The following is an 8,507-nucleotide window of genomic DNA, read 5'->3' on the forward strand; positions in this document are numbered from 1 at the left end:
ACCAATTGCACCGAAACATTGCGGAAATCCAAGCGCTTCAAAGCCTTGCACACACTCCTCCAGTTTTTCTTGGGTCATAAAGTCTTTGGGCAGATATTCGGGTCCCAGAACTCGATATACTTCATAGCAAAATTCTTGAAGAATTTTACACACCATCGAGTCCGAAACGCCGAATAGTCTGCCCACAGCGCGATACTCCGACGATGACCCAAGAGTGTAGAGTGCTATGGCAATTCGCTTCTCTAAGGGAATGGCCTTCCGCATTACTGTGTCTTGCTTTGTCAATCCCTTCAATCGCTCGGTCAATATCTCGAACGTATTTCTTTCCACTCGGAAACTCTCCTTAAAAAATGCCTCCGAGTTGGTAGGCACGTCGCACTCCCAAAACTTTCCATGACGTTCCTATAGTACATCAATTATAGTTACATTATTGTGCCGGACAACGATGTAACTGATATATACTTACAAATTCCCGTACAGATGGACACTTTGGAATAGTTGGCTTTATGGCAGGTGGCAGCACAATTTTATTATAAAATTCTGCCATTTCCGCCTCCACCTCATCATCCATCTGCTCCATATGGTCCACATTTGTCCTCACTGCCTGCCAAGTTGTCCAAAGTTTGGCTTTGCTCATTTTATTTTCACTGTTCTGCATTGTCTTAACTTTGTTGTTTGCACTCGATATAAAAATAAACATCGAACCGAACCTTTTATTTTAGAAAGCGGATCGGTTAAGGTTTGGGTTCGCAAAGTAAATAATTTTAAGGGTTTGGCTCAAGATCCGGTTCAGGCTGCTTAAAAACCCGAACCGAACCGGTTCTACGAGGTTCGGTTCAGAACAGGCTTGCAGCCTTGATTCTGACCAATCCATAGCCGATTTTTTTGCCGACTTTTCCAAACTACATACTCTACCAGTAGTTTCCATGCTGGTCACTCTTACCCTTACATGCTGAGCAGTATAAACTGTATGTACAGTTCCGCAATCACAGAAAGCTCGCTTCTTTGTGAGCTTAAATTAATTAAGCCAGTACATACACCAGGTACCGATGGTGTGCCTGGTTCCGTATTAAAGTACTGTGCGGATTCTTTGTGTAGACCGCTACATAAGTTATTTATTGCTAAGCTTTCTGCAATTCCGAAGTTGCTTGAGAATATAATAACTTCTCATTTTAACATTTATGTGGTTCTATTATCTCTTCCACTAAGCATGGGTTTATGAAATGTAGATCGACAACCACTAACCTTCTTGAGTTTACTTTTCTTGTGATTAAAGGGCTTAAGAAAAATATGCAAACTGACGTTATTTATACGGATTTTAGTAAAACTTTCGATTCTGTAAATCACTCACTACTAATTCATAAGCTTGATCTTCTCGGCTTTCCGAATAATCTTCTTCTTTGGATATCCAATTATTTAAGTAGCAGAACGCAAAGAGTTAGTTTCAAAACTTGATTTTCAAAGTCCATCAAAGCTACGTCTGGAGTATCGCATGGTAGTCATCTTGGCCCACTTCTTTTCACGTTATTTATAAACGATCTTCCAACTGTTTTATCTTACTCACATGCACTCATGTATGCGGATGACGTCAATCTTTGTTTAACCTATAGTGAACCCTTCTCTGATAGGTTTTTGCAAGCGGATCTAAACGCACTGTTTCTTAGGTGTCAAGCTAATTTTCTAAATTTAAATAGCTCAAAATGTAAAGAAATGACTTTCTACAGATTCTTTCGGCGCATTTGTCGGTATTCACTTAATGGTGTTATCTTGGAATGCTTAAATGATTCCGAAAATGATTCTAAGCGCACAGTAAATAATTTGGGTATAACTCTAGATCATAAACTGAAGTTCGATAAACATATTGCTGTTGCTGATTCTTGAGTATGGGTCATGCATTTGGTCCCCTCAATACGAATCACATCGTGCCAGAATAGAATCGGTTCAAAAACAATTCTTAAAATTTGCTCTTCGCGGCTTGAGCTGGAACTCAGAAATTCAGTTGCCTTCATACTCTAGAAGACTTCGCTTCATTAATCTTCCCGCTCTTACTAATCGTAGAATTATGCTTGGAGTAATGTTCGTCCATAAATTACTGCAGGGTCAAGTAGACTCAGTTAGTTTGATGGAAGAAATTACTTTCAACATACCTTTTAGATTAACTCGTAACTTTAATCCTCTAAATCTTCAGCATTGCACCACTAATTGGGCTTTGCATGAACCTTTTCGTATTCTGTTTGCTGATTATAACAATCTATACCGTACGATTAGTTTCGAGTATTTCCAACTACCTAATTTCTAATTTTATCTATGTCTAATTGGGTTTTTCTGGTTTTCCCCAATCCTTGCAACAAATGTTGGACCAATCGTTTTTTTTTCATTTTAGATACTCCCACAATATTTATATTTACATTTACATTACACAGTAATATTTAAATTTTTTTTGTTTATTTAAATGTATTGTTTAGTGTCGGCTGCTTATAGCTTGACAATAAATAAATAAATAAAATAAACAATATAGCCGAAGGCCACGCCGCCAGTGCTATACCTCATAAGTTAGTCTTAGTTTTGTAAACTGTTCTAACTTTCAATAAAAAAAAAAAAAAAAAATAAATAAATAAAATAAACACAATCTCAGGCATAAGTAACTATGTCAAAATGAGCCCGATTTTCTTCCGGAATATAATTCCGATCATCATTTGGTCTCCAAATTGATTCTTAAGGTGAAAGTGAGTAGATACTAAAAATGTCTCATTAACCTCAAAAAATGTATATCACTGCGGACGGCAGTTCGCGTTAGTGACGAAAGCAGCACGAAGGGTGCGAAAGGCGACAGCAATATATACAGCTCATTTGGAAAATTTGCTATGACTGTCCGATCAGATCGAGTTATATACCGATCAAAAGGTTTAGCCCTAACTTACAAAATGGCATACGAAAACTTTAAAAATTCTAATTAAAAATTCGCTTCGATTGATACCTCGATCAGCTAAATCCCAGAGCTGGTTCAAAAGATAAATAAATTTGAATATTTTAGTGGACTTATCAAAATGAAATGAAAAGTCAGTTCGTTTGTCTGCTTGTCTGTTCGAGCGCTCGGTTCGAACGCTCAGTTCAAACACATTGCCAGTTTGTGTTCATGACCGTTTGTGTTCGTTTGTTTTTGTTCAATCACGAGCATTGATCGAACCGGCGGGCTGACTTAATTTGATGCTTACTCATTTTGTTCAAACGATCAGGTATGGGTATGGGTATGAGCATGGGTATCGGTTTTGGCTATCTAAATGGGTATGGGTATGCGTATGGCTGTGCGCAAGGTTGCCTGCGTTTGGTTATGCAGGCTTGCAAGCGTTTACATACACGTATGTTTTTTTTTTTGTACTCTTGTTAGTTAGTTTGTATTAAAATTATTATTGAATGGCAAAATAAATTGTATGACAAAGAAATAATAATTGAAAATATATGAATTATTTTATTTTGAAAATATTAAAAACAAAACGTGTTTTTAATAATAAATATTATTTTTGCATTTTAAAAATGAACTTATGCTTTAAACATTTTACTGACTGCATTTTTTAAGTAAATTAAACGAAAGAAACTAATTATTATTAACTTATTTCTAGAAGTTAATTTTAAGGTTTATTTAAAATTATTGACGAAACTATAGTTGTAAATTTTATTTACCTAATCCTAAAAGTTACACTTATTCAAGCAAAAAGTAAAATTTTATATTTTCCTACACCTGTACAATACATACTTTTTCTTTTATATACACATTTAAGTGTAAAAGTAAACACCGCGCGTGCTCGCTATTGCACGCTCTGTCACACTCTTGTTAAACACAGGCTCTCAAGCTTACACCCATACCCATTTAGATACCCAAAACCGATACCCATGCTCATACCCATACCCATACCTGATTGCATACCCAAAAGCCGACACTCATTCGCATACCCATACCCATTTTGATACCCAAAACCGACACATGTTTACATAACCAAGTTCGAGGCATACCCAAACCAAAACGTGACAAACGAACCTCTATCGAGTTGAGTAGTTCGTAAACAAACAATCACGCTCGATACTCGATCGTAAACAGAGAGGCGCGGAACCCGATCGAACACGTTGCGCCCGAGTCGCTGAGTTGATTTGGTTGAACTTTTTGCACACATGACCGATCATACTCGAACATAGCCATTGCAGCTCTCTGATGCGCACATACACGCAAGTTTGTATACATGTGTGTGCGCATAAAAAGCGTGGCACGCTGACAACGAAAATTGCCTATCAGTGTTTGTTTTAAAACCAATATATGTAAAAAGCCGACGCACAAAAAGTAATATTTTACAGTGTTTATTTCATGTTTTGACACACTGTGCCAAGTGCAGAGATCGCGTTCTTATTTTCACCCACAGCTGCAAGACATAACGGTAATCGCAACTCTTCTTCATCTCTGACGCAGAGCAGCGACAGAGCTGCTTTGAAGTTTTAGTGCGAATTGTTTGTTGGCTGAGCTGGACGCGTCAGGAGTGCGAAAAAGATAAAAGTGTTTAATAAAATTATAATATAAAGCAAAATAAAATTTATCTCAAAATAAAGCAAATTAATATAATAACAATTAGTGCAAGAACAGGTAATTGTTGAGTATTGTGATAAGTGCAGTGGTTTAGTGTCATAACAAAAAATGTACAGGCACAAACAAACGTACATATGTATGTATGCATGTGTGTGAGCAGAGAACGCATAAAATGATTTATGTCTTGCTCGCTCTCACTCTCCGTTGTGTTTGTGAAATTCTTTGTACAGCAAACGCTTATTCTGTGTATAAAGAAAGTATTTTGCGAAGTGACAAAAAAATTTCGACAACTAAAATTATATAACTAACTGCTATTACAAAGAAAAATTATTTGTTTGAATTTTAAAAATAATATCAATAGCTCTTGTTATAATTTTGAATACAAAATTTAATATATAATAAATGCTTTAATCGTTTTGATCTCCGGTAAAATACCTTTTTGACAGACGGTACATATGCATACATACAAATGTGAATATACAAACATTGATCAAAAAATTAATTAATAGAAATTTTGCATTTGTTAATTTTTAATTTAGATTTTCATATGGATTCGAAGTAAACCAAAAATGATGACTCCCTTCAGAAATTAAGGAATCGTTTGCCGGTGTTGTGTGTAAGTTGCATTAATGCTATTATTTTCTGTTGGTAATTGATTTTTTGTCTTTTTCTCTTCTTTTGATTGTTATAGATTGTTTTCGGTCGCTAAAATCGATGACTATAACAAATACGCATTGGACTCGGAGCAGAACTTAGAACAAAATTATACATTTGGCGAAATACAGAGGTGAGTAAAATAATTAAACTTAATTACGTTACAATTATAAAGGGTGGTTAAATTTCAAGGGCCGATGTTGAATGTGAACCACACCTAAACGTCAAGTTTTTTCCTGTATTTCTTTTGACATTTCTCAGCTTCAGACTAACTCAATTTGAACCATGGAAAGATACACAATCGAGCAACGCGTTTAGGTTATTCAGGCCTATTATGAAAATGGGCGTTCAAATCAAACTGCATATCGTGCACTTCGTGATTTTTTCGGTCAATTTAATCGTCCAAATGTGCGTACAATCGGAAAAATCGTGCAAAAATTTGAGCAAACCGGGTCTGTAGCAGATGTGAAAATACCAGTGCATGCTCGTACAGCTCGTACTGCAGAAAATATTGCTGCTGTTCGCGATAGTGTGGCTGAAGAGCCGTCCACCTCAACTCGTGGATGGTGTTCGCTATCGTGAGATGATAACAAACTTTTTGTGGCCTGAATTGGAAGATGTGGATGTGGACGATATGTGGTTTCAACAGGACGGTGCCACTTGTCACACAGCTAACGAAACAATGCCTCTTTTGCGCGAAAATTTGATGGCCGAATAATCTCACGTTGCGGCGATGTTAACTGGCCGCCAGGATCATGTGATTTGACACCGTTGGACTTCTTTCTTTGGGGTTATTTGAAAGAAAAGGTGTACGCCAATAAGTCAACAACAATTCAAGAGCTAAAGGATGAGATAATTCGGCACATTAACGACATTGAACCTCAATTATGCCTCAGCGTCATCGAAAATTTAGACCATCGGATGGACGTTTGCCGCCGAAGCCGTGGCGGCCGTTTGGCCGATATTTTGTTCCATACATAATTGAGTCATACCAATATATCATAATAAAAAGAAATGTCAATAATATCCTAAATAATTCGTGTTTTATTTAAAATCAACATCGGCCCTTGAAATTTAACCACCCTTTACAATAACATTTTGAATTTTTGTATAATGCATATTTTATGTTTTTTTATTCAAATTTTATATAGTGACCTATCGATGATGATACATGATCCGACGATACTAAAGTTTTAAGCTGCCTTCGAAAATACCCAACGTACCCTTAGATCAGTTCCGGTTGCAATTGGTAAGGAACAAGATTTACTCGTGCAAAACATTAATTACATACATTTTTTTGTTTTCTTTATTTTTTATTTTCAGAATGCGTACTCAAATCTCCAGAAATTGTCCCTTAGAAGGCTGAGCGCACAAATATATGGAGATCTCCAAGACTGGAATTATGATATTTGGCTTGCAGAACCAATTGGTAATCAAATTTCTAAATTTTGATTTTCATATGACTAATTTTTATTTTATTTTTACAATAGATTCGTCGGACTATATAATTCTACAAAATATAAAGGTTTCATTGCCTGAGTCTGAAAGTAAGGCCCATAAGCTTACAAATTGCAAAGGCAAGCTTCAACCTTTTGTTCTTGTGGACGTCACAAAAGTATTGGACCTCAGGTTCTTCTTGCCTTGGCTGTATATTCTTTCAAAATTATATATGTATGTAACGTCTTATACATTTTTTATGTTTTTATAAAGTTGCAATAAACAAAAATAAAATGTATAGCTATTGTTTTATTCCAATACAGAAATATTAAAATTAAATATGTAATATGCTTAGTACAAAAAAATATATTACATATTAAATTTAAAGTTGAATAATAGTAGTTTTAAATATGAGCAAGCTTAGTTTCAATATGATACATATTAAATTTCAATTTGAATCATAGTCAATTTCAATACCATTCATATTGAATGTAGTATTAAAAATATTAAATTAAATTATAAAAAAGTTGGATTTAAATATGATACATATTTGAATAAAATATTTTTTTAATTAATTTAATAATGAAAATAATAGAAAGTATTATGAAACGTATTTGTATGTAATATGGCTTAATATTTAAATTCATTATGATTTCACTTTAATATTAATATGTTGATATTAAAATAGAGATTTAAGTGTACACAATTTGAATCAACTACAAACATATGTAGTGATAAATCATTCGTAAAAATATTTGAATCAAAGTGTATATAGTTAAATTAACGTTGTTTTTTTTTCTCTGTGTATTTAACAAAAATTATTATCAATCTCAAAAGCCATGTATACGTGGACAATATGTGAGAAATAGGTATAACACAAACTCAGGCATTACTCTGTCAAAATTACTCCAATTTTCTTCCGGAATATCATTCCGATCATTATTTGGTCTCTTAATTGATTTTTAAGCTGAAATTTAGTAGTTACTAAAAATTCTCATCAACCTCAAAAGCCATGCATATACGTGGATAATGTGTGAGGCATAGGTATAACACAAACTCAGGCATTTCTTTGTCAAATTTACCCCGATTGATTCTTAAGCTGAAAATGAGTGTTAATGAAAAATATTGTCAACCTTAAAAGCCACGTATACGTGGATAATATGTGAGAAATAGGTATAACACAAACTCAGGCATAACTCTGTCAAAACTACCCGATTTTCATCCGAATTTCATTCCGATCATTATTTGGTATCTAAATTGATTCTTCAGCTGAAAATGAGTAGTTAATCAAAATTATTATCAACCTAAAAAGCCATGTTAAGCTATACGTGGATAATGTGTGAGGAATAGGTATAACACAAACTCAGGCATAGCTCAGTCAAAATTAGTCCGATTTTCATCCGAAATATCATTCTGATCATTATTTGGTCTCTTAATTGGATATTAAGCTGAAAATGAATGGTTAATAAAAATTGTTATCAACGTCAAAAGACATGTATATACGTGGAAAATGTGTGAGGAATAGGTATTACAAAAAACTCAGGCATAACTCTGTCAAAATTAGTCCGATTTTCATCCGGAATATCATTCTGATCATATTTGGTCTCTAAATTGATTCTTAAGCTGAAAATGAGTAGTTACTAAAAATTCTCATCAGCCTCAAAAGCCATGTATAAACGTGAATAATGTGTAAGGAATAAGTATAACACAAATTCAGGCATAACTCTGTCAAAATTACCCCGATTTTCATCCGGACTATCATTCCGATCATTATTTGGTCTCCAGTACCTACTTAAAATGCTCATCAACCTCAAAGCCATGTTCATACGTGGATAATGTGTGA

General features: G+C 34.5%; 1 long non-coding RNA gene across 1 annotated transcript; it reads left to right on the forward strand.

The window, feature by feature from the left end:
• Window positions 1-6,394: 6,394 nt before the first annotated feature.
• On the forward strand, window positions 6,395-6,806 carry LOC117782707. The gene is made up of 3 exons (XR_004617321.1): window positions 6,395-6,476; window positions 6,551-6,656; window positions 6,718-6,806. It is a non-coding gene; the product is annotated as an uncharacterized LOC117782707 (long non-coding RNA).
• The last annotated feature ends 1,701 nt before the right edge of the window (window positions 6,807-8,507 follow it).

The sequence above is a fragment of the Drosophila innubila genome (genome assembly GCF_004354385.1).
Source record: "Drosophila innubila isolate TH190305 chromosome 2L unlocalized genomic scaffold, UK_Dinn_1.0 5_B_2L, whole genome shotgun sequence".
Lineage (NCBI taxonomy): Eukaryota > Metazoa > Arthropoda > Insecta > Diptera > Drosophilidae > Drosophila > Drosophila innubila.